This window comes from Passer domesticus, chromosome 14, assembly GCF_036417665.1.
Source record: "Passer domesticus isolate bPasDom1 chromosome 14, bPasDom1.hap1, whole genome shotgun sequence".
Classification (NCBI taxonomy): Eukaryota; Metazoa; Chordata; class Aves; order Passeriformes; family Passeridae; genus Passer; species Passer domesticus.
In genome coordinates this window covers 15,440,696-15,467,308 of record NC_087487.1, presented here as the reverse complement: position 1 = coordinate 15,467,308, position 26,613 = coordinate 15,440,696, and the positions used below count along the sequence as shown (strand labels likewise).

At 39.0% G+C, this 26,613-nt stretch overlaps 1 long non-coding RNA gene across 1 annotated transcript; it reads right to left on the bottom strand.

Annotated features, from left to right (window-relative positions):
- Positions 1-530: 530 nt before the first annotated feature.
- On the bottom strand, positions 531-3,506 carry LOC135281013 (uncharacterized). Its single transcript, XR_010347801.1, has 3 exons — positions 3,382-3,506; positions 2,786-2,908; positions 531-673 (listed from the first exon to the last, which is right to left on the bottom strand). It is a non-coding gene; the product is annotated as an uncharacterized LOC135281013 (long non-coding RNA).
- Between the last annotated feature and the right edge of the window lie 23,107 nt (positions 3,507-26,613).

Genomic DNA, 26,613 nt, shown 5'->3' with positions numbered 1-26,613 from the left:
GAGAAAATGGCAGGTAGAGTAGGGGATTAATGCAAAAACACAGCTATCTTACTTTTTTCCTCACGCAGAAATAAATAGATGTCTTTAACATGAAATCTTCCTGTAAATTGTTGAATTGTATTAACTTTTTCATGCTTACTGAATTTCCATCCCCAGAGCATGTGTTGCCTCTTCAAGCAGAGCTCTTCTTTTGCAGGAGAAGGAACTGTGTGGCAACACTCTCATTTTGCTTTGCTCCCTGTTTGGCTCCTTCACCTTTGGATTCCTGAGCCACAAGTGCTTCCATATTAATTCATCCTGGGTGACTGTCAGGAGAAAACCAATCCATTCACTCAGAGAGGAAGAGATTTTTCCCAATGTCCTACAGGCAGGGATGGCTCAGTATGACATGCAGCAGGATCATAACCAGAGTTCTTCACCAGCTGCTGTGGGCTGACCTCAGCAAAGGCCGTGCAGAGAATGCAAATAACAGTTGCAAACACTGAAAAGAGATACTGGATGTCCCAGTAAAGCACATTTCTCTTCCATGATATGGCATCGGGTACTGAAGAGCTCATGGGAGTCACTGCCACTTCATCATCAATATTCACTGCTTTGGGTCTCCTAATTCTCTTGAAGAATGTTGTATCTAGTTAGGAAATTGATTTCTTGGTGTCCTTCATCTAAAATAGGTCTTAAGAAGGGAGACAAAAGACTCTAAATAAGACTGATGGAGAAGAGGGATTAAATAATTTAAAGAACTTCCTCAGGTCTCATTGCTTTGAGTATTCTGTGCACTTATTCATTTATTCACCTACAAAGGATGCAACAGAAGGGTCAGGTCTGGATTGATACTCCATTTCTGGAAGAAAACTGTTTCTTCTGCACGGGGATGTGACCTGTAGTCTACTGCTTTTTATCTGTATTACTGAATCTTCTGTTTTGGGAGCTGCTCAAAACAGCTTTTCATTCTGAATGCTAATCAAAAGAGTGTGTTAATTACACTTCTGATGAAACTAGTTTGAAATGAGACATGCAGACTGGAGTCTGCCCTTTCTGAAGTTAATGAGAGATATTGAGGGGCCAGGATTTTTTTTTTTTTTTGAATGGGGGAGCTGCCCACTGATATAGAGATAAGTATTATTGTAATGAAGACTTATAAAATAAGATCATACACTGGTCTCTGCTGTACCTGAGACTGGCGAGGTCCCTCCAGATTTGCACTGGTGAAAGAGAAGCTCTGAATTTAGCGCCCTACTACTTAAAAATATGTAGTTGCCCTTTAAGATGTAAATCTATTGAAATCCAACCTTAGACATTGCCAGGGTCACTCTGCTTATTACTTTATGACATTTCCAGATTAAAGGTGCAGTGGGGGCTCACATTAATTTGCTTTATGTTTGACTAGAAATGCTTCCCATCACTATTAGAGCACACTTCTAGCTCTCTTCATTTTAGAATGCTTGTCAGTCATTCGAGAATGATATGCCCTGCGTCTGGGATGAATAAGCACATCATATATTAGTCAGAGGCTTTTCCTCTGGAGAGACTCAAGAGAGCTGACAACTACTTCCAAGGAAGGTGAAAAACATACCCATCCCAGCAGCTGAATGAAGGAAGAGAGGGGAAATATTCTGCTAAATTGTTATCTGATGAGGTGATTTAGGGCATTTAGGCACTTGTCCTGTGGTGGCAGATTTTAGGACTCATCTGTGGGAAATGGGCACCAACAATTCCAGATGCAACCCTGTTCTGTAGGAAATAAACCTTCCTTGGGGAGCTTTCACATGTCTGTGCAACCCCCCAGGTCCCAGGCAGCAGAGAGACTTTCCTTTTCTATTTCGTTTATTCCATTAATTTCCATCTTGAAGTCTTTCCTAGGTTTGTTATAAGCTTTGAAGCTGTCTGCATGCTTCAAAAGTGATGGTTGTATTATGAGGGTGGAAGTGATGGAGTTTTCTGGTGTTAATGTGTTTCTGGGCAATATTGGAGCACCCCAGCATGGGAAATATTTGTTTCTGCTCTCCCAACAGACAGAACATCAGCCTGGAGATTTGCTAATGTTGTTTCACAGTGAGAGGATTTTTGCTGAATGTCACAACAAAATCCCCTTTATGGCTCTTTAATAAAGTGCCTCCTCCCCCACGGTCACAAATCCTGCAAAAACTGGGGAGAAAAAGCAAAATAACAGACATTTTAGCATTTCCTTTAAAACTTTTAGGGTTGCTTGAACTTGAAGCTCAAAGCCTGTTTTGGAAATACCCTTCTCTAAAAATACAAAGCCTGATTCTGAAAGAGATATTTGAAAATTGCTTTCCCCAGAGCCACCAAATATTGGGTACTGGCACAGCAAAAGAGGCATAAACTTTACTTTTATACCAAAGCCAGTGGAAGTGTCTATGCAGTTGATGTGTGTGTGTTTAAATATCTTGTGTCCCTGGCTAATGACTTTTGGAGGATCAGGTCCTTCAGTCCCAAGTGATGAATTCCAGGTAGTCTTAAATGTCCTTTTCTGTTTTTCAACTTCATAGAGATTAAAAAAAAAAAAGGATTAGCCTAATTATTTATTTTATATATTTATTAGAATTAGGCAGTCACTGGAAGGAATGTGATGGAAACGTGGCTAAAATACCATCAAAAATATGACACTTGTGTGGAGGCAAATTAGAACTGTAGTGAACAACAGAGAGGCTCTCAAATGTTTTATGCACAATTAACTGTGTGCTAATGTGGCACCTTGAAAAGGAAGACAGTGAATTTCTGACTGATCTGTGTCTATCCATCACTACTTGTGACTGAGCCCTACCTCTGCTGTTCAGTCCCTCTCAGGGGTGTATCCAGCTGCTGCAGATCTTCTCCCACAGCAGCTTTGTCTGGTCTCACTGCTCTTTTCCCTGGGAAATCTGTATTGCCTGTTCCATATTATACTCTAAAACAATTTACAGAGCAACAGTAACTGGTGAAAAACTCTAATTTTCACAAACTCAGTGCAAAAACTGCAGCAAGCATTTCACTTTTGCATACCCATAGTTGGATCTTAAGTGCTCCATCCTCTCTCTATCCAGCCTCAGTTTAATGTCCTTCCTTCAGTTATCCACAGAATTATAAAGCTTAATATATAGCTTAATCCATTCGTGGTATTTTATCTTTTCTTATATTAACTTATCTATAGATGCTCTTGCAGGGATGGCATATGCTGGAGACAGTAATTTTTAAAGCCATATGCAGCTGGTTCTTGTGTGAATACAGCACCCTGCAACTCATGATTCCTCTTCATTACTAATTATTTCCTATGGCTTTTAATACTGCTCCGAGTCTTAGAATAGCTCTGAATGATGATAGACATATATTATTATTACAGGTTGTATTAAGCAGTCGTAGCTCAAGTTCTAATTACATTACCCTTCAGCCACGGCAGCAGTAACACTTGGTTTGGTTCTTGAGTTTCTAGGAATAATCTCACCAGTAGTTCTTCATCAGGCTGCAAGGTCAGGGAGAAAAGGAATTCTCCTGCCCTCCTTTTCATGCAGGAGCTCAGAGAGCATGTTGTGGAAAGGGACAAAATGGGTCACAAAGGGAGGGGATTAAAATGAGAGGCTCCATGCTTTCCATGTTAACAGGGACTGTGGCAGCATCCTGGCTCTGCTCCAAGCAGGGCAGGCACCCCTGGAAGTGAGCTCTGGGGATGTGCACGTGGACATGTGGGTACACTTTAGGCTGCTGGAGTTATGGGGTTGATCTTCTGAGCCCCAAGGGACATAACAGTGAAGATTTCCAAATCCATCCAGTACAGAAGTGTTTAAGTTAGAAAAAACCTCCAAAACAAGTGAGTCCAACCATTAACCCAGAACTCGTAAGTCCAGACACAAGAACAAGACACCCCATTTTCCTACAGCACTCCCAACACCAGTGACCCTTTCCATAAGCCTATGATTTTTAAGTGGTTGCCCAAAGTCCTATAGAGTGGGAACAAGGCTGTGTGTGCATCTCACTTTCATTTTTTTGACTGAGGAAAAGCACCAGTGAGGAAAGAGTAGCATTTAAACCATGGAACCACAGAATTCCAGAACCATGGAAAGGTTTGGCGTGGAGGGGACCTTAGACACCATCTAGTTCCAGCCCACACCAGTGCCACAGGCAGGACTGAACCCACCAGCTCAGGCTGCTCAGGTCCCCATCCAACCTGGCCTTGAACATTTCCAGGATGGGACAAAAGATCTCAGAGCCAGGAGTCAGTTAAAAAGTATTTCCACTTTATTATTCTAAGTAAGTGGGTGGGCAGGGTCATCATACATAAGTGCTTGTTAATAGCAATCCTGATTTGGGCCTGTAACATGTTTATTAGTATTCAGTAGTTGTTTATAAATCTTAACGGAAATATTTTTATGATTTAAAAATGGAATAGAAATATGACAGACATTTTTCAAAAAGTATTTTAAAAAAAATTCCTGTGGTATTGAAACAACATGTGCTGAACATAAGGACATGATTTTTATTTTTATTTTTATGTTTGGTTATCCAAATACCCATGTAAATAAATGGCATAAATAACAAAGGGACTATTTCTTTGTTCTAAAATTCCTTTATCTGATAATCTCAGGCAGTATAAATAACTGAGGATAGGTTTTATTATGTCACACTGTGCAGCAATATAGTATTGCTGGTTCTCTGGTGCAGCAAGTCTCTCTCCACTGTCCCCAGAACATTTTGGCTACCCCTATAAACTTATTACAATGTATTTCTCTATTGTGGAATTTTCTTACAGTGCCTATAAAATCCAAGCACCTGATACTAGAATCTCTCATTTATACAGCAAAATCCATCCCTCAGCACATGAATTTTTACATGCATATCTGCATGCATCCCAGGTAGTTTATTTGTCATGTATGTATCTCTGAAAATCAATATGCATGTTATTATAAATTAATGCCTTGCAATTAAAAAATCTAAAATTAGAATAACCATCACTTTTAGGGATTTAAAATGAAAAAAAGACCAGTTTTATCAGCTTGAAAATGAATGCTTTCCTCACTATGTTAATTAATTGCAGTTGACAAAAGTAGGATCCTTCACTCCTCCTTTCATGTTGCTAATTCCATCCCTCCCTCCCTCTCTCTCGCTCTCTCCCCTCAATTAAACGTATGAGAGTGTACCCTCCCCTTTCAGAAAGAAGCTTTTAGATTAATCATATTATCTTAAGGTTCCAAATCTCAATGCCTGCGTGACCTTTCTTCCGTTAGAATCCATTATCTTAAACTATCACAATAATCCTGGCTTTAGGGAGGGAGAGCGGGAAGCAGGAATCAAACCTAATAGATGGCAAATAAGATTAATCTATGATCTAAGTGCCGATTACACTTGGCCCTGCCCTTGAACACCCAGGTGTAACCTTGAAATTCACATCCGCTAAGACACTGCAATTGGATTGTGGGTCCCCGAAGGGCTGGAAGGGGCAGCTGGCCAAACTTTACCCGTTATTCCCCAGCGAGAGGAGAGCTGTCTCAGCCTGCAGCTCTCTTACTGTGGAATTTGGCAGCAGCACAGCTGAATGTTTGTTTTGGGATGTTTAGCATTTTTTCAGATAAAACAGTTATTTTCAGGTCCTTAATTTTTGTTTGTCAGAAGCAAGCAGCCAGGGAATGGGTGAACTTTTACCTGGACCTCACAAGAGGAGAAAGCTCTCTTTTCAAAATCTGATAACTTTGCAGAAGAAAACAGAGATATTTTCTTTCTTTATAGGCTGACCTATGGACCCTGCCAAAAAAAATGTTCCATGTGAACTTGAGCTTGCAAGGCCCTTGTTTTTCAGCCCCAAATACTCTGCGCTCTGAGAAAGGACATCTGTGATAAGATGGAAATTGGCACTGGTAACTCATGTACTATGGGTGAAACACACTCCAAAGAGGCAGACTCAGAGGTAATTTTTCATCAAAGAACTTTTTAAGGCCATTATTAAAAGTAGCATAAATTTCCTCTGTTTCTGGCAGCTTCAAGGGGCAGGACAGGATTGATTTTGATACAGCAGCTCAGTAGTTTTTTTCTATTTATATGTAAGGCCAGATTCTCTGCTGGAGTAAAATGAAGAGTTTGCTGACTTGTTTGAACCTTGACAGAGAGATGTTGGCTGGAGGTGGCTGTAATGTTCAACTGGAACCTTCAGCTCCATCTGCTCCATTTGGGGGCAACAGTCCAGCAACGGGCCAATATTTCTGTTTGTAGCTGTGTGCACACAGAAATTAATTTGTGGGACAATAATGCAGGCGAGAGGGGATTAACAGGAATGTGCACTGGAGGAAAAGTCTAGTGGAAATTTCCTGCTCATGGTGAGGATATTGGAACTACAAGATCTTTAAAATCCCTCCCAACCCAAACCATTCTATGATTCTGTGTCAACCTGAGGCACATCTGGTGGGAGGCTGGCTCTGAAGTGGCCCTCCAGTAATCTCACAATTAGAGGAGAAGGGAAGAAGAAACAGAGAGGGGCAAAATGACGTGGATAACAGGTACCACACTGTTAGCTTTGCAGGGTCAGAAGTTGTTTGAGGGGTAAAATTGCTGCAGACCGCAACATCAAACCCTCCAGAGGACTGGGAACATCCTGACCTGCCAGGCTCTGCCCCACTCTGGGAGTCATATTTTAGTAGGTGTCCACAGGATGGGATTCCTGCTTGGGATGCCATGGACAGAGGGCTGTTGTTTCACTGCCTCTTCACTTTCTTTGCCAGCCTGTGAGTGTTGGCTCTCACAGGTATTTTAAAAGCTTTGCTCAGCTTCTAGTCCTGCAGGGACAGTATATAAACAGCATGACAGAGAGTTTGTCACCAGCTCCCTTGCCTGGATGCTGGCCTGCTGGGACCTGTGGATTCTATGTAGGTATGTAAATAAAACAGGAGATAATCTGACCCCACTTCTGTTTAATTTAGAGAGAAATCGATGGGCAGGGGGAAGTTACAAAACGGACTGGTCAAGTGGGCTTTGATCAAAAAGTAAATCTGCTCACACAGGTATTGATCAGCAACATAGCTTCTTTCTCAATTCTCTTTGTGAGTGCATGAACGCAGCATTAAAGGTGCCTGTGCTCCCAGAATTGTGACATTTTAGAAGTTTTGTAGTGTCATGAAATGCTGGGTTATTAGCCTACCCAGTTCAATTGTCATTATAAATATGAATCTATTCTATTTCAACAAATTTGATGAAATTCCTCACAGGGATTTTAATTTTATGGACACATCTCTTAAGGATCCTCTAGGATCAGCTCCCAGCTTCAACCTGTGTCCACTAAACCTGGAGAAAATTAAGAGCAGGATACATCCATATGCTGATACATGGGACACTCTGGGATAGGGGGTACAAGGCAGAACTTAGAGGCACATTGGGGATGATGATGGGGATCCAGAGGGATGCTCAGGCAATGTGGTGACACCAAGAGCCAACCAGAGCACACAAACTCTGTGTCTTCCATCCAGAGAGGGTTAACTCTCACTTGCAGCAGGCAGCCTCATGCCATTAAGTCAGGGAGAGTAATGAAATTTCATTTAATTTGTCAGGAAGAAAGTGCTAATGTTAAAAGGCATTTAATAAAAAGGGGGAGATTCTTTGAAAGGAAGCCTTTAAGTAATTACTTCAAGTGTCTTAGGCCTACTCACCAGAATATTTACATTAGTGTCTCCCAGCGCCAAAGTGTAATTAAATTAGTGCAGCATTTACATTCCATCCTGGTATTTTTTTTTTTCAGAAGTGTGATTTTATTAACAATTCTCAAAAAAAAGAAAAGCAAGCCTTGATCTAATCAAATCAGGTGTTAGTATTTTTTTAATGTTCTCACTGAAAAAACTACTTAGTGAACTGGCTTGGACAAGGCAGGGAGAGGGGAGAAAGAACACTTGAGTTTCTGCCTTGGGACTGATGTGGAAAACTGGAAAACACTTTAGAGACTGCAGAGATCTCCTGGTAGAGCTTGTAGGGTGAGTCTGGCTGTCAGCACTAAACACAGAGGGAGAAGAGAAGGGGATGAAGAGGCAGTGGAGATGGCTTTGGAGGGAAGAAAAAAACCGGCAGAGGTTTCAACATCAGACAACAGCAAAGTGCTGCAAAATGCTGCAAAAAATATGTTTTCCACATTTTCTAGTAAAAAGTTGTCTTTTCTGAAAAATATGCATGTGATAGTCTTCTAGAGGAGGAATACTTTTCTACCTTGAACTAAAAGGAATAATTTTATTTTCTTTAGCTTCATTATAGAAATTGTGTTTTAAAAGCAAATTTAAAGAAAGACAACAGAAATCCACTAAAGAAAAAACACATCTGGGAAAAACTTTTCTGGGACAGAAATGGTTCAGGTTGCTGTAACAGTCACTGGCAGAACTGGCACTGCCAGCACCAGAGGAACTGCATACCAAGAAAGAAAACACTATGGATTTTTTTTTTCTTAAATAAAACTGAAATAAACAATTAATGTATCATTTTGCAAATGTTGAAATCTTTTGGCAAAAGATACATAATTACAATTAAAAATTCCTTCAAGATGTAGCTCAGTGTTACATGTCACTTTGGTCAAAATAAGAAAAAGGCATTTCCATTATAGAGGAATTAATATCTTCTGTTAAACTTCTGGGATGATAGGGGGACACAAATTCAAAAAGAAACTAAGAAAACAGTTTTAGATATGACTCTCTATTATCTAGAGAGAGGAATCTTGGCTAGGTTTATTGTATGTGGAACTTTCCTAGCTAGAAATGTATTTTGAGTGATGATGAGAACAAATAAACAGGAATATTTTGCAGAGTTGCATCGAAACATTGCCTATGGCTATATAAAACTGAAACCACTGCAACTGCTGCACAGCTTTCACCTGGGACCTAGGAACTCCAGATTCACATTTCTGCTGTGTTTATTTATCAATAGGAATTTCATCTAGCATCTCTATCAAAATATATAAAATAAGTGCTTAAAAAAGGCACAGTTATGTGTCCTTTGCTTTTATTCATATAGTCCTGTATCTTACAAATGCTCTAGGTGGATGGTCTGGCTCCTAATTTGCTTGGTGAAATATAATTTTTAAAAGATTTGAAGTGTGAATGGTCACCAGTACAAAGGGTCCCAGTAGCTCTTGATTTTCACCAGGTCCAGTTTCCCTATGGGTGGCTCAGAGATGTTCTAGCAGGAATACAGTAATGTGCACAGTGGAGATAAACTGTGTCCACCCTGTGTTTAAAGATTTCTGAACACCAGAAAGAACACCTTTGTGGCTGAGAAAAATCTCCTGCTTTTGCCACTGCTTCTCTAAACATCTGCAGTGGAGGTTGCCTGGGATTTGGTGCTAAATCAAAGAATTTGCAGGATAGCAATAGCTGAACCATCACCAGGGCAAGAGCACACATGTGTAACTCCATCCTAGGCACAACAATTTCCTCTTCCCGTGGTACAGTGGATACAAAGACAAGCTAAACACTCAGAGATCCTAGAAAAACATCTGAGCTAGGGGAAACTGTCCAGCATGTCAATGAAATGTTGACGGGCTGACACTTTCAGAAGGAAAAGAGGAAAGAACTGTAAAAGCAATGCACTCTGCTTCTTCCTGCCAGGGTTGTGATGTTATTTACAACTTTTTGAGCTCTCTTGTATGTATCTGCCTGACTCAAAGTGGCTTTTTTATTTTTTCCTGTGCTCCACAGACTTCACACTCTTTGAAGGATGACTGACTGAAGGCTGTGTTTGAAGTTGCTGTGTGAGTCATGAGAAATGTTTTAGTCTCCCAAAGAGACTCTGATATGGGCAAAGTCTAGTTGGGACAGCCTGCATGGTACTGCCATGGCCAGGCATGGATCTGGATGGGTTGAACTGGCTGTCTGATCAAGAGACAAGATGTTTAATAGCAGCATGGTTAAGAGGAAGGAAAGGGATTCAAATGCTTGTGTGCATAAAGAGGGCCTTGGTCATGGAGATGTGGCAACTCTAAGGCTTCTTCATTTGTCCCAATGGGTCTCCATCAATATAATTTGTGGTCAATCAAACCACCATAAACCAATGCTGCTGTTCTTACCTGAAATAACACCAATCCCACTCCCACCTCTCACAACTGCTTTCCAAATAATTTAGAGATTGGCAGCATAGGTTTTATTTTACTGTAGGTTTGGCTTTTCAGGTGTTGGGTTTTTGAGTATGGAGTTTTATTTGCAGACCAGCAAACAAAAAATTTAATAAATCATGCTGGGATGGCCATCACCAACCCATGGTGTGCCTGCACTGCTCATCAGATGTGGTACCATCAACAACTGAACTGTCAAAGGGTGAATCTCGTGTGTATCTAGATGAGGTTCAAACCGAGAACCCAATCAATGCTTTTGGAAGGTACAAGAACCTCATGCTGCAACCATTCCAAACACACATTAGTAAGGGAGACGAAGATCAGGAGGACCAGCACTCTGTTCCAGATTAGGGTAAAATTAAATTCTGCAACAGGACTCTAAGATCTGGAGAAAATGGAACTCGCTGAATGCTGAAAACTTTTGAAACCCCGCACTTTTCCACTAGTGCCTGAGCAGGAGCTAATCTCTTTCAGAGATCTGGTCCTGCCTCTTAAAAACACATTTTTTTTATGGTAGAACAGCTGTTGTTGCTTCTGTTGTGATGATCTGGGTGAAAAGTTTGGTAACAGAGAGGGAGGCTTTAAAAAAAGCAAAAGATTAAAAAACTTCAAAAAAATTCCTCCCCAAACTCACCCACTTATAAGAAAAAACCCCTTCTGCTCTGGCCTTTCAGAGACATTAAACATCTAGAGCTTTTTAATGCAATTAAAACAAATGCTGACATTATTTATAGTTAAATTACTGGCAAGAAAAACAACTAATGAACAAACCCCACGTTTGTACCATAAAAAAAAAAGAAAAAAGAAAAAAGAAAAAAGAAGGAAAATCCTAAAGGGAATGATTTGTAAGGATGTGGTTAAACCTATTTATACCCTGGGTTCTATTTGTTTTACAACCAGCGGTGCACGAACAACATGAAAGGTTATCTTTGACAAGGTTTTAGCTATTATTTTCTTCCAGTGAAATGGTATTTCTTGAGAAAAAAAGGTCTTCAGAACAAAATAACAATAAATCCTGATTTAGATACATAAAGCTGCCATCGATATCACATAATATCAGTGTTCTTTCTCACTCGATACAGGCGTTTTTAAGATAAATGGTAAAACTGAACTGGAAATCCATCTGGCCAGCTGCCTGATCTAATGAATAACCCCACTTTGGCTCCTGCAATGTAAGCAGAAAGAGTTCTCTCCCGGCCGCTTTCGTCTGTCATGAATCTACAAGACAGCCGACATAATATCTGGGCGACAACAGCGTGCTAACAGTGCAGTGACTTCCATTTTCTTTGCTTTCTATTGATTTTCACTTAATAACTGGCGAAATACTAAACGTCCGCCCTGAGTACCTAATAAATCCTGCCTGAGCTTTTTATTGAGGAGAATTTAATAAAAACAACCATTGCGGCTGAGGGATTTTTCTTCTGGACAGAACATGGTGAGGGGTGGGTGGTGTTCGTGGGGGTGGGGGGAGAGTCATTTGAATTTTCTAATTTTATTTTTTTTTTTAAATATCCCCCCTCCTTCTCTTCGTTGCTCTCTTGGGGACCCAGCATTGTTCCTTCCAAGAGGACCCAGTTACTTTGCCTCGTGTTTGTTTTCTCCTTGACCAGAAATGGCCACTGCACGCACACATTGCCATTAGATGGAGAAAGAAGGACATCTGCAGAAGGAAGGCACTTCCATCATGTCCATCCTACGCACCCACACTTACTTCTTCAATCTGATTTCAATTCTGTTAATTGTTATGAAGGTTCCCTAATTGCCAAGTGCGGGGGCTGTCAGAATCCTACAGTAACACGCTTTTTATTGTCCCATTTTACAGCTATTTTATGTTTGACACTTGACACGCAGGCGTGAAGATCCCCTGTCGGATTGGTTGGCTACTGTAACAAAATGGCATTTTTAAGTTATACGAAGTGTTAAATCTGCATCCAGTTAGAAACAAAACAAAACAAAACCCGGTGGTTTATAAGTTGACAATTAATCCTAATTGTTAGCTTGGGAAAAAAAAATCCACTGGAAAAACAAAGTAAAAGGCCAAACTCTTTCTTTCTCCAGCTGTCCAGCAAGTGTGTATGTGTGTATTTATATGTTAATACATATGTTATGTACAGTTTTCCTCACTGAAGATGAAACAGGAAAGAATGGGACACCATTCCTAAGCACAGTGTATTATTTTCCTCTGCAAAACCTCACAGAACGGCTCTCTTTCTTTGCCAATAAACTCAACAGAGTTCCTATTATACAAAGCTGCTCTTTTAGAGCATTTGACAGTTTTTATTTTAATTGACACAGAGGCAGTTTCAAAGTCATTGGGTTTAATGAACAATCATCTTAGCATTTGCCTGCTCAAATCCTCTTATTCCCAGCAGTTCACAATAAAGTTTATTCTAACGGTTGAAATTAAAAAAGGAGAGAGAGGAAAGTAGAAATGTTGAGGAGCTTATATAAAAATCTGCGAATCTCAAGTTTTGTGCAGTGCTGTTATGAAAACTACTCAGCCATGCAAAGCAATAAGAGGTTTAATTACTCATTGGTAGTCCCTCTGCTGCTCCTGATGTGGCGTGTGGTGTTGCAGAGGCCTGGGAGAGATAATTGAGGCATATGGGTGGAGTACAGCGCTGCTCTGGCAGCTCATCTGCTTTTTTCTCTCATTTTTGTGTGTCTCATTTCTCCTGAGGCAGAAGGCTCAACAGTTCAGCACAGAGAGGGATCCAGTAGATGACCATGATTTGAAGCACGTGAGGACCCTGCAAGGGAAGAGGACAATCTCCTGGTGGTCTGGCAAATCCATGCTGACTCGATCCAAGAGTCAGCGTGAGAAACCTCTGAACCACTGAAAAAAAGATCTGTTTTCAGGTTTGTTTAATTTATCCAGTCTAGGCATTACTGGGCTCATGTGCCTGAGGATTTAATGGCTTGTAATAGGCGTAACATCAGTGACAGCCATGGCCTCTCCCTTCTGCAGGGTATTACAAGGTAAAGGAAAGGGCAGGATTACTGAACCTGAACACAACCTGGACCCTTAAAACCACGTGAAGGGAATATCCAAACCCGGAAATTATTAAATCTATTTATTGTTTAAGGGCAGACAAATTTGTCCATTTTAGGACAGACTAATTAATGAAACGCCTCTGTTGTACAACTTCATGTGGCAGCTCTGTGAGCATAAGCACTAAAAGTTTCTCCTCTGGTTTATTAATATATGTTAATGACATTCAGCAGCTGGAAGTAAAATCGATGTTCCAGCAGGGTGTGATCAAATTGTTCTTCATAGCTGACCAGCCAGTAATTCGTGTAGTACCTGTCATTACAGCTTGGAATCCTCTTTCCTAAACTAAAATCTTTTTACAATTTTCACCAAAAGGCTAAAACAAGAAGAGATTTTATTACTATCTAAATGGAGTAATAGAGTGACAGGACATATTTGCATTCTGAATAGATTAGCTGGTCTTTTAAATATTTATTTGTGTCTATTTTCAAAGTCCCTGATCCTCTGAAATTTTCCAAACACTTCTGATTTGACAGACTGGGAAATCTGTCTGCAGCTCCAATTATACTTGAAAAGATACATATAAATGATTTGACAAGTTAAAAATTAGCAGCGAGTTCTATACCTAGCACGATTTGGTGAGCAGCAGTTCATAATTCATGATACTTCACTGTAAAGTTCATGTAAATGCTGTATGTGTGGGATCCTTTAATTGGTAAGCATAAAGGTGTATTGCCATTCACCTAATGTATTCTATTGCTCAACAAAAGGTTGTTGTAGTGAGCCCTGATTGTGACAAATGATTTACTATTAGGAACATTCTGTAATTATTGTTCAGTGGTACCACAGACCGATACATCATTAACATGATAGACGACCTTTTATATCAGCAAAAATAACTAAATTAATAAAAATGGCTTCATTCCAAACCCTGTCAGAAAGCCAATACTCGAAACAATCAAGTATCAGTGATACCTGAAAAGACCAGAGTTATATTTTTGTTAAGCAAATCTTATTGTTTGTGTAATAACATTGACGTGCTGTAGAATAGAGGGTTGGATTTTCAGCTGCTGTGAATCAATGATCTAATTAATTCTATTTATGTGGAGACACACCACTCCACATCTGTCAAGGGTATGATATGTAGGATTTTATTGTACTGCTAAAAGCACGACTGCAAATGAAGTAACTGAAAACTTTTCTTTTTGCTCCTTAAGAATTCTGGGAAAAAATGCAAGTGTGCTTTGACATGCTGGTTCTTCAGATGCTGCTCCCAATTCCATCCACACAAAGCCAGTATGATTCTCCTGAATGAAATGCTTCATCCAAATTTATATCTCCATCATTTGAGTTTAGAAAGGACAAAATCCCATTTTTTAACCTTTGAAATTAATGATTTGGAAAACTACCTGAAGAATAATTTGTTTTCCACTCAAGATCATGAATTATTTTTTATCTACTATCCATATTCAGCTTTTATTTTTTACCAAATATTTTGTAAAAGATATTTGGAGGAAAAAGTTTCTGATGGAAAATATGGTGGCACAAGATCTGGAGACATTGTTTCTTTGCAGAATGCAGACAACTTGGGGGTGATGCTGTTTGCTATCTCCATTTAAATACATATCAATTGCAGATAATTTTAATGAGGAAGATAAGTATCTTTTGGGAAATAGTGTGGCTCCTCCCATTCCCTCTCTTATTTCAGGATGGGACAGCCTCCATTTTAGTAAGGAAGAAAAGCCATGGTGGGACTTGTGGTGGAGAAATCCCTGCAGAAAGCCATCACCATGGCTGAATGTATCACTCTGGAATATTCCTCTGTGGTATTTTTTTGTTTATTTGTCCACCCTTTCTATGTCCACCCTCTAATATCATCTCCTCTTCCTCCTTTTATCATTCCACCAAGGTTTTCATTCCCAAGGTAACCCACAAAAAAAAAAAAAAAAAAAAAAAAAAAAAAAAAAAAAAAAGATGTAATGAACTCAGTTGGTCACTGGTCAAAGGCTCACTGTCACACCTCTCTTTCTTTTTTCCCTAATTTTGTTCAAGTTCCTTCATCAGGGACTGCTCTGTGTACAGATGTGTCTTTCTCAGTTGTCCATGCAGACACCACAATGATAAACAGGGAAAAGAAATGCAGTAGTTGGATCACAAAATGTTGCAGAATACCTGACTTGGTTTCCTTCATCATAATAAAGTCTCCAGGCGTTATTCCAGTGACACAATCTGAAAGAAGAAGAAAAAACCAATTAATGTACAGGACATAGTCTCCTAATAGGCAAGGAACAAGATTTTGGGCCTTCACTCCTTCAGCTGCTGTGTTACAACTCACTGTAACCTTCAGCAAATCCCTTTATTGCATCTCTGTAAAATATTGGTAATGAATTTACGTTTTGTAAAGTGCTGGGAGATCTGCAGATGAAAAGCACTATATAAGCTAAGTGTTATTAATGTGATTCACTCAGTGAAATGAAATCTCTGTTGAGCAAAATACTGTTCTGTAAAATTTGTATTTAAAGTTACATATTTTACAGCACCAAGAGAATGAAGGTTGTGTCACTTTTTCCAACATATAAACTATATTTAGCAATTTATTCCTTGGCTTCTCTCTAAGTAAAAGAAAACAGCTTGATGTTTAAAAATAACATTTTGTAGGCTTAATGTTCATAATTTGGACTGGAATACTTTTTAAACAATTATTTAAAAAGAATGAAAAATCTATTTTTGCTCATATAGAACAAATTTTAATTCTTGCATGGGCCATATATGTGAAGGTTAGCCATTTATCTTGAATATTTATTTCAATTTCATATGAACATTGCTGTAGAAAAATGTTTCTAATGTCAACCATTTTTGTATTTTCTTTTAAAGCATAATTTGCCTGTTACTCTAGCAGCCTGTTAAACAGTGGGGCAGTGTTTGGCTGCTGGACAGTTCAGTTTTGTAGCAAAACCTCTTTTACTGCTGAGATGGGCTAAGGTGCAAAAGGTTATACAAATCACATAAATGTAAGAAAGCATATTTGACTCTTAAAACCCCTTTGATTTTATTAACTGATATTACCTAAAACATCTTCAAGGAAATTGTTTCAAACATCTGAGTTTTAACCCAATATTATTTTTTTTTTTAAGAAAGAGAGCAGTAATTCCTGATCTTTTCCCGTAATTCATTTTTAAACATCTTTTTGTATAAAAAGGTTTTGGTTCACAGTGACTTCTGCCAGGAATATAACCCAGATTTTTTATCTTGAATCAATTAATCAATTATCACTATTACTGGAGTCTAGGGAAGGAAGGAAAACCTTTTACAGAGCTTTACCAGAGGATGTAACTACTCAAGAAGAGATGAATCTGGATTCCATCTTAAGTGAAATGTTGTTATGATTGTGATAAAAGCCCCCAAAATTTCTGTGTAAGGGCAGTGCAAAACACTATTCCCATTTGTTTCTTTGACTCCAACTTGTCATCACCATACTAAGACACAGCAGGGTTAGACTCAAAAGTATCCTTTTATGAGCAGGTCAGACCAAATGGACATTTTTCTAGTTCTGGCATCTGATTGCAACTCTAAATTCCTATCACTTGAGCTTTTTTGTGAAAATTTCCCTCATTAGATATGAGTTATTATCTACAGAAACCTGTTTGACCCACTATCATATTCAACCCTCCTTTGAGTAGCTTGAGGAAGCACTGGAGCATTTACCTAGCTATTTTCTTCATTTACTGCACAACATCCAGATCCTGATGCAAATGATGCCCTAAATTATTGTGGATGTCTAGCCACCAGACATTAGCTTCTCAAAAAGTCTGCAGGCTATAGTTAACCTGGAGAAACACAGCTTTGAACTGGGAATAGAACCTGCAGAGAAATGTAAACGTAAACCCAACTGAACGAGGAGGTAATGCAGTGTTTTGTAAAGAAAAGCACACAATAGTTCCTGGAGCCATGGTCCTGTTTATAGTAAAGAGATGAAGGTGCTACCTTGAACTTTTTTGTAGCAAGGTCTTTTAATTCTGATGTCTTTAATTCTGATGCAATATAATATACTAAAATATAAGGGAATTAGGCAGGTATCTGATTATTTCTAATCTCCAGCAAGCACAAGAAAGGGCAAGCCTTGTTACTTGTGCATTCCCTTGGAATGCTACATGGAGATACTAAATAAATCTAATGAATGAGTTTCATTGTTTGAATAGGTCCTTGTTTTCCAGACTTTTGACTCAAAGATATAGTCTTTGTCCAGTTCTTCTAGATCAAGGCTAGACTTCTTCCTAGCAATCATCAGTGACTCTTTGAAATTGTTTTCAAAGCCAAATGTTGGCTGGAACTATTTTAGGCCCTGCCTTTGCTACCTTGGGCCTATCTGAAAGGAAGAAGTATGCCCTTGAAAGAGAGTTAAACTGCTATGATTCACCGACTTGGAAGAATTGCAGGATGCTGATGCCTGAAGTGGTGCCTCCCACTGGACCAGTGTAAGTTTCCTTCCTTCTTGTCTGACCAAGCCATTAAGAAGTTAGTTAATTCCCTGATGGTTACTTCCAAGGAATATCCAAAAAGGAAATACCCAGCCCTGGAAAGGTAATTTACCTAGACAGGATTTGAAATGCAAGGTTCTCAGCGGAGGGAGAAAGTCCTATATCCCATCTGGCTGTGGGAATACAGCTTCACAAAATTTTCATCCCTTGAGCTAACAACTGCAGACGTTCCACTGGGAGGTGTCCTATAAAATCCAAAGTACTTGGAGATCCATATATTATCACATCCAGCCTATTGGAGCCAGAAATGTGGCCCACTGTTGTTCTCAGAGAAACAGTGGCAGAGCAACATCCTCAATTTGAGAACAGTTTGAATCCTCATCTGTGTGTGATGTCTCCCAAACCAAAGCTATTTTTGACTTGGTGGAGGCACAAGTGGGAGGAAATGCCAGCTCTCTGTCCTTAGGGACTCGCTGTAATTTGCTTCCTTTGTTCTTAAGGAGCAGATCCCCAGCTGGTGTGGAATGGTGTTTCAGATCAGCTATGCTGGTGAGAAACCAGTCCCAGTGCCTAATGCACTGGTGGAGCTTTGAAAACCACTCTACAGGCAAAAAATATTTTGTTCCCTACCCAAACACAGCAATGCTATTTGAAATCCAAGGGGCTGGTAGGCTCAGGGAAAGCTCACATTATGTCTACTTTTTGGGGTCAGAAATACCCTTCAAAGCATCTCTAGCTGGTTAAAATAATTATCAGAGATTTTAATATTAATTCTTTCTATGTTTTCAAAGTCCGGTTTACTCCTGAGGAGAATGCACTGGAAAGGAAGTTGTAAGGGGCTGGAGCAACTGTGTCAAAATAGGTTAAAGTGATTTGGAAGCTCTGGTTCAGTTTCTTAGGAGCAGAAACAGCCCCACTCCTGTGTTTCTGGGCCCTCTTGGCATTTTTGAGAAAAAAAAAATACTCTCTGTAGGAAGAAACAGCACTGGGAGTAACAGACTGGCCTGAGAGTACAAACACCTTATGCAAATGAGGAAGATTTTAGTAGATAACAGCACACTTTTGATCCTTAATCAAATGTGTTTTGGCCTGTGGGAAGACTGCATTTTAAAATAATTTCCTCTTCCCTTCACTTCTCTCCTTCCTCACCTTCTCTGCACTCAGTAGTCCATCAAAAAATGCTGAAAGTATCTTCACTGAAAAAAAACAACCACTACAAACAAGCGAAAAAACCACCCCACAGTGTCTCCATAGTATCAGTGTATCAAAAACCCTGACAACTGTGTGAACATATTTTCAACACCTGTTCAGTCCTTTGCCAGATGCCTCTTTATTTCAAGGTTTGTGAATACCTACCTGCTTGCTTAATATACTTGATCGAAAATGTGCAAAATGATGCAGCAGGAAGAATTAGTGGAAGTTTCTTGTCTCAATCATGCTTTTGAACCCTGCAAGTGAAACTTTGGGATCTGATGCACACATTTCTTCATTTTCTTTCTTGCTTGTGTGCCTCCCTCCAAGTTTCTGCCTCAGTTTACCACTTATAAAGAGTGACTTTTGTTTAAAGTTAAGCTTTACAGTAACCTATTGATGCACAGTTGTGCTGTATCCTATACTACAATTTCCAAGTAAAGGATATCCCTTCTCCATGATGGTCACATTGGGCAGTATCTGCATGAAGATGTAACTGCATATCTGGGAAAAAAGGACAACTTCTTCCTTGGTCTGTCCACTGAAATTTCATCCTTTACACCATTCTCCTGACTCAAATCTATTTTGCACATAAAGGTTTAAAGGACTGTTCCTTCCTTGAGTGATATGGATATATAAATGCATCAAAATTTTGTTAAGCCTGAAACACCCTTTTCTCAGAACTTCAATTTTTGATGTTAAAGATTTATCTATCTCTCAGAGCGCAACAGGCCTCAGCCTTCCACAGCTCCAAGACATAGATGTCTGATTACTTAAGCTCTATTTGAAATTAAATTCCAGCCTCAGGGGCATTTTGATAATAAATTCATTTAGGGAAGAAGTTTCTTTCACAGACAAAAACATCCTCTGCAGCAATGCTCTGTGCCAACATACCCACTGAGAAAATTTTAGGGTACTTTCCCCACATTTTTTTTTCCTGTATTCTTGTCTATGGTTTGACTACCTGATTCACCACTTTTTTTGGCAGGAATTACTGTCCTGCACTTGACTCAGCTTTATTGTACTGCCAAGATTTCCTCAAGCTAAGCACGTCTACATCACCACTCAAATCTGCCTTTAAAGATGCCACCAGCCTGCCAACACATCTGAGCTTCCTTTCCCCTCTTAATCCTGCCTTGGATTCCTAACAGTCACCTTGATGACTGTTTGTCTGTTCTCCTCAGGCTCACTCATATTTTTGGGGACTAGAGAGAGGAATTAAATATCAGGCTGGAAGTGGGGCTCACAGAGCTGATGTTGAATCCACACAGCACCACCCAAAGGGGCTCTGGGCGTGCTGAGCACTCAGGGAGGGGGACCAGGAGGGTGAGCCCTGACCCCAGGCTGGTGAGCCCTGACCCCAGGCTGGTGCTTGGTATGCGTGGAAGGAGAGGGAGTTTCCCAAACCATAGTGGTTTTGCTCCCTTGCAGGGGGAAAGGTGAATAGAATTTTAAAAACGAGGCTGAGAGAAGTGACCAGCTTTCTGCTGGCTTTGGTTTTCCCCCAGGAATGGTTTCTGATATTGTATCTTTGTCTCTAAGAAATTTAGATCATATTTTCCTGTTGCTGAATTTCACCCTTCATTTGATACCACACTACAGTGGCTTATAACAGCAATCAAAATGAATGTTGAATTCCCAGGGAAATCACTGAGGTTGCTGTAGCCAACACTTAGAAAAGCACTTTCAAGAGGGGACTAAGGATTATTATTCCCAGTTTATGGATACAGTGTCACAATTATCACAGACATCAAGACAAAGAATTGTCTTGCACATATTTCTTGTCCATAGTAAACCAAGGAGGGAGGTGGAAATCTCAAGATAAAGAATATTCCAGCAAATTTGCAGAGTGCTTCTAGCAAAAAAGATAAGTCCTTCATCTTCTATGGTTTGCCTCACCCTGATTTGTATCTTTTTTTCTCACACTAACCCCGAGTAGGAAGAATGAAGAGAGAACATTGATGAAGGGAAGGGCTTGCAGGAGTTTTGCTTGTAGACAAATTCTGCTATTGACCACTTCCCTGGAAATCTTGTTTACAGGGACTGGATTTTAGGACAACATTTGCATTGAATGATAATGATTTTCTTTTAGTCCAGCTGGGATAACTGCAAAGATAGTGTCTAACTGCAACTCTGTTGAAGAGTGAGTGAAAAATAAATTACACTTTGATGGTAGAGCAGTGGGAAGGCAAAATGCTCAAGAAAAATCTACCCTGTAAGAGCCACAACAAGGACTCTTGATTATCCAGGTTAAAATAACTCCTTGGCTATGCCTCGTATCCAGTGTTATTATCACTGCCAAGTGAGGCACACTTTGTTTTGTTTTGTTTTTTTTTTTTTTAAAAAAAGGTAAAGCTTTTTAAAAAATAGCCTGGATCTTTAGATAGAATTGAATGTTCTGTGACTTTAAATGAAAGCTCCAGTGTTGTTGGGCAAATAAATTTAAACCACTTAACATGGCAGAGAAGGTCAGGCAAGCTTATTATAGTGATCATAGCGTTACAGCTATTGCGATTGACCGCTGCTCTTTGGAATCACCAATAATCAGAGGCCGCAAGCTGTGTTTGCAGAGAAAGGTCATCATTCATTTTTTTCGAAGCATTAATATCTTTTGTTTGTTTGGCTCAACATGAAACAGGAATCGATAGAGGTAATTCACAGAGCAATTAGCCCCTCATCTGTCAAACGGTGTCTGGGTGTATTTAACAAAAAGACCTTTGGAAAGGTTTAAAAAGGAGGAAAGTGCCTGTACAATCAACAATTTATATTTTCTACATGACACGTTGTGTATGTATCTGTGAAGAGAAGGGACCTTGGGACTAAAAAAATATACATAAAACATGCTGTAAATCTGTACTCAGACTTTAAAAACCTGCAGTGAGACAAACTGTTAACTGACTTGGAGAAGTTTTCCATGCTGTTCTTAGCGAAGATAAAAATTTTCTACCCCAGGCTCAGCGAAAAAGTTAGACAGCTGTTCAAAAACTTGTCAGATTAATTACATGAAGGGGAATGGATCAGCATATAAAACATAAGAGGGCAGAGACAGAGGCAAAAGGTCTCTTGCTGCCCTGCTCCTACAGTTCAGGGCACTGTGAGTCCTTCTTCCACCCAAGAGGTTTTTCTTTATGGGGACACTTAGGGGAGTTAAGGAAAATGGAGAAAAAGGGCAGAAATCAGAACATAAGTTATTGCTCTGTTACACTTACGAAATCTGGTGAACTTTCACATTTGAGAGACTGAACTGGGAGAGTAAAGCTACAGTAGATCAAGGGCACTTTATTTCTGAATAAGAGTGTCTACCAGGGGATTTCACATACATTAAGAGTTGGCTGCATGGTGCCTGTATTTGGAGGTAGAAGACTGGCAAGGAGCATATGGACTGTTAAAAAGGGTGTATTTTAGACATATCATAAAAGGTTTGGAGGTCGTCCCAGAAGTTCAGATGCTTATTGCAGATAAAATTTGGTTATCTCAGCTGCTTAAGAATAAGGCTCTGAATTTTATTAGATGAGTAATTGTAGGTTAAGCTTTCCTCATTTTTTTTCTTCTCAATGCTGAAATTTTGTATCACATTAGAAAGTTTAGGGTTGGCAAAAATTAAGATCTCTTTCAAAGTTCCAGGATTGTTAGTTCCAGTTAAAATAAATTTGAAACTTCCAACAGAAAACTTTCTGTACTTTCAAATTTTCACTGATTTTTATACCTTATTTTGTGATGTCCATAGTATTTAATTATTTGTTTATTTATTAATTTTCAGGACTCAGAAGGTGTTATGGATCTCACCCATTGGTAATATAGGGAATCTTACTTAATTGAATCCAATGGAAGTTTGGATCTTGGGTGTTATAGATGTTGCAGATGCTCATTAAGAGGATGTTCCCAGAATTTTCTTCAGACCCTTAGACTTATGTCATGGTCAAAAGCACCTGATGAAAACACACTGTCAATACTTTAAAGATGCATCTGGATTCTCTCTGTCTTCCTAGATCTTTCTCCATCAAGCTTTCAATAATTTTTTGGGACCTTCCCTTTAAGCAGAAACACCAAAACTATTTTAATATTTTTATTTCATGATCATTTGAATTTGCAGTAAACTGGGAAGGGTTTCTTTATGACCTCAGAAAGCTCATCAGTGATTAGGAACACTTTTATCATACACCCTGAAATTAACATTAATAACTCAAATGTTTACTTTCTAGAAGAAATATGCTTTTTAAATCTGAAGAAAATTTAGAGCTTTTTATTACAAGGTCTTAGTTACTTAATCTTCAAAATTCAGCAAATATAGTGAATGACATAAAACATGACTGAATTTAATTTTTCTGTCCTGAACAATTTCCTAATAGGTTGATCTGCATGTCATACCTCTAGTACTGTAGCATTAATTCACAACTATTTGGATAGTTTCTCTCATTTTTTTCTTTTTCTTTTAGATATTGCCATAAACTCCCGCTGCCAGTTCTGGGCTTCTGCTGAGAAAATATATAGGAAAGATTTTCTTACTACATACACACTTTTAAAGCTAAGGTATCCAAAACTATAAATTAAACAGTCAGTGAGAGATTTTTACTCTCATTTCACTAATTCTTAACATTTTTAATTTAGGGTGCTGTGCAGATAATTTGAGCAACTTCATAAAAAACATCTTTCAAATTTTAGTCTGAGGGCAGTCAGTGGCCTCTGAAGTTCTGGCAGGTTGTCTTCAAAGTCCTATTACCCTTGTGGTCAAATTTCTATTATCTTTTCAATGTTTTTTCAACTAAACATTTGATTAATTGTGCTTGGTGGTTCATGACAAATTTGGAGTGCTGACAATGCTCTGTTTGCCCCCAAAGTGTGAGAACCAGTGCTCTAGGAGAGGATTATATTCCTTTCTCTTTTGATAATGGTGAGTTAAATCCTTGCAGGCTCTTCTGTGAATTTTCTCTGATTTTATGAATCTATTCTTAGATTTTAGCTAGATGGATATGCTGCTGGGGATTTTGCTACTCTGTTATTGTCACTGAGGTAGGATAGTCCATCAGCAAAACACCTCTTAAATATCAGTGCTGGCTACCATCCAGAAAAAACCAAGACATGCTATTGAACAACACTTAGGACCAAATCTTTCTTTCTCCTCTGCCACCACTAAGCAAATTCGTTAAAGGTCTTGGCCTGTATTTAAAATAACATGGGCTTAAAGAACTTGCTAGTGTTTCATCTTAGAAGACATGAAGTGTTAGAGGAAAGGCCAAAAAAAATGTTGGCAGACTCCTCATCCAAGAAGTTCAAAGATGGTGTTGATACCTAAATGTCCAATCCATCCTTACACATCTGCTTGCCAGGCAACTTGTCTGAGGAGCTGGGCAGGGTTTTCAAAGCAGCAAATGGCAGCAAGATGCCTGACTACCATTTGTGCCTTTGAAAAATCTACCTTCTTGTCCAGAGTGACATTTCCCCGAAAATTTACCATCAGTGGCAAGAATAAATGGTTCTGACAGTCCCTCAACAACTGCTAGCAATTAGAACCATCTAGATCTGTGCTGACTCTACATGCCACGGCATTTAAAATCCTGGCAGTCAGTTTGTTAGCACTCCCACTGGTGAGCACAATCTCTGTCTGTATCTGTGAAACATTTCCAGGTAAGTCAGTTATGTATAATTGCCATTCAAAACAAAGTTTAAAAAAAAAAAGAGGTGGAGACCTTTGTATCTTGCACAATAAAGGGGAAACGTCAGCAAAAGCCAGAGAACCCCAAGAGAAAAGGACAAAGCTTATTTAGTGTATTTACAGTAGTATTTTTACACATTGCAGCAAGTCAGAACTGGAAATAAATGAGTTTAAGGCATGCTGTCATTCAAAAAAGGAACAAAGTACTAATTGCTGTTTGGCATCACGTTTTTGTTTATATTTATGACTGCCTTTCTTAAAAGCCTGACTTCCTATTCATGTGCAGGTTTCCTTAAACAGTTTTAAACCAAACAATTAAACTTTCATTCATGGATATAATCTAGTAGGAAGGAATTCTTCTGTCACTTTTTTTTTTTCCTCTTGAAGAAGAAAATATTTCAAATTATCTTTACAAATCTTCCAGGGAAATAAAATCCTATAGGACAGCAACTCTCAAGATTAACCCACAATATGTCCCTACATGGGAGAAGGCAACAGTTCCTTTGTGTGGACATTTTGGCAACTGCATTTTCTTAAGTGAGAGCAACATTTCTTGGAAATGGAAAGGATATTTATCTCTGTTTTGCAAAGGGCCAGGGGTACACCTGTTCTTTATCTCAAGGACCCATCCAAGGGTAACTTGAAGACTCGCCTGGTTTTCCAGACTATTGGCAAATATTCAAGCTTAGCCTCAGGAAGAATCAGGGATGTTCTTTGGAGGGGGTATGCGTCCTTTCATACTGAACAAGCACAGCAGCTGGAAATCAGTTTTCAGCCATGTGCTGGGCCACAGAGCATCCTGCCCTAACAACTGCATTCCATAATGGCTCATAAAATATCCAAGACTTAAAAAATGTGAATGCTGTCTTTGAGGATAGTAAATTTTGAAGGAAAGAACTGATGAAGTATAGACACAGCAAAGGAGTTTGGCCTGGGTAACACTGAAAACTCATAGTAGAAGTGGAAAGTAAACCAAATTTCAAGGCAGAGACATTTGCCACACTCCTCTTAGAAATCCTGTAAATAAAAACTATGGAGCAGGGTACAGATGAATTTTTAAGGCCCCCCATCTAATGACCTTTGGGCCACAGTGAAATCAAAGTAATAGAGAAGACATTTTGAGAAGAAGGCCTGTAAACTTGTTTGGGTTGGATTTTTAAAAGTACCTCAGTGAACCACACTTTTTCAGAGATTTGTGAGTGCCTTTAAAAATCCCATTCTTGGAAATTTGGATTTCAGAAAATGTTAGGCTGACATGAAGAATAAAGACTTTATTATAATAATAATAATTGAAAAAATAAGGGCCTGTCCATTCTTCTTTTGCTTTGAATTCCAGCCCATTCCCTCAAGCCAGGATAGGATCCAGAGTTTTGGGTTTCTGTTTTGCCATGTCTGGTTGAAAGCAATGAGAATGTGTTTTGTTTTGGGTTTTCTTTTTGCTTTTTTTATTTTTTTTTTTCAGTAAAGACCTGCTAGAAGAAAGCTGTTCATTCACCTACAGTTAACAGAGCTGTGCTTGAGAATCTGTCACTCTGCTGTCACTCTTCTCATCTATATTATTAACTCCCTGTATCTCATGGATGGGCTCTGGTTATGTCATTTCAGCTAATTCATCTTCTCAGGTAACCTCATACGATGCTAGGGCTCAAATTTTTACTAAAGAATGGCCTGAATGTCACATTTGTGAGCAGAACTGAATTTTCAGTTCTCCCAAAACTGTCATTAAATGTTTTTTTGGCTCCATCTCAATCTCTGTCAGACTCTTGGTTGTACATGGACTTGTTTATGACTGCTGGAATCCACACAGAAATGTCTTTTGACACTCCTCCATGTACACACACTCTCAAAACTTTCCCAAACCTACTCCTTCTCTTGTAGATATATCATATTTACTTTGATATTTGATCCATGTGTTCCCAGTAGGAATCTTATGGCAAATTGTTCTTTCTCAGCATTGACAAATGCCTCAAAGTGAAAACATACTTTGGGTTGGGAATGAAAGCTACTCATAAGTTCAACGAAAGCAAAATTAAGGACCTGTTAATAAAATTAGATTTTCTCAACACTTTTAGTCAATGCAAAAATAATTGTGGGAATATAAAAGGGTTTTTATGGTCAATTATTCTTGTCTTAGTAAGTATCTATAATCATAACCGCTTCTGAATAGGTAATAATCCTCAGCAGAGAGAAGGGAAACTTCCCTGCAGGACCATAAGGAAGGTATAACGTTATCACA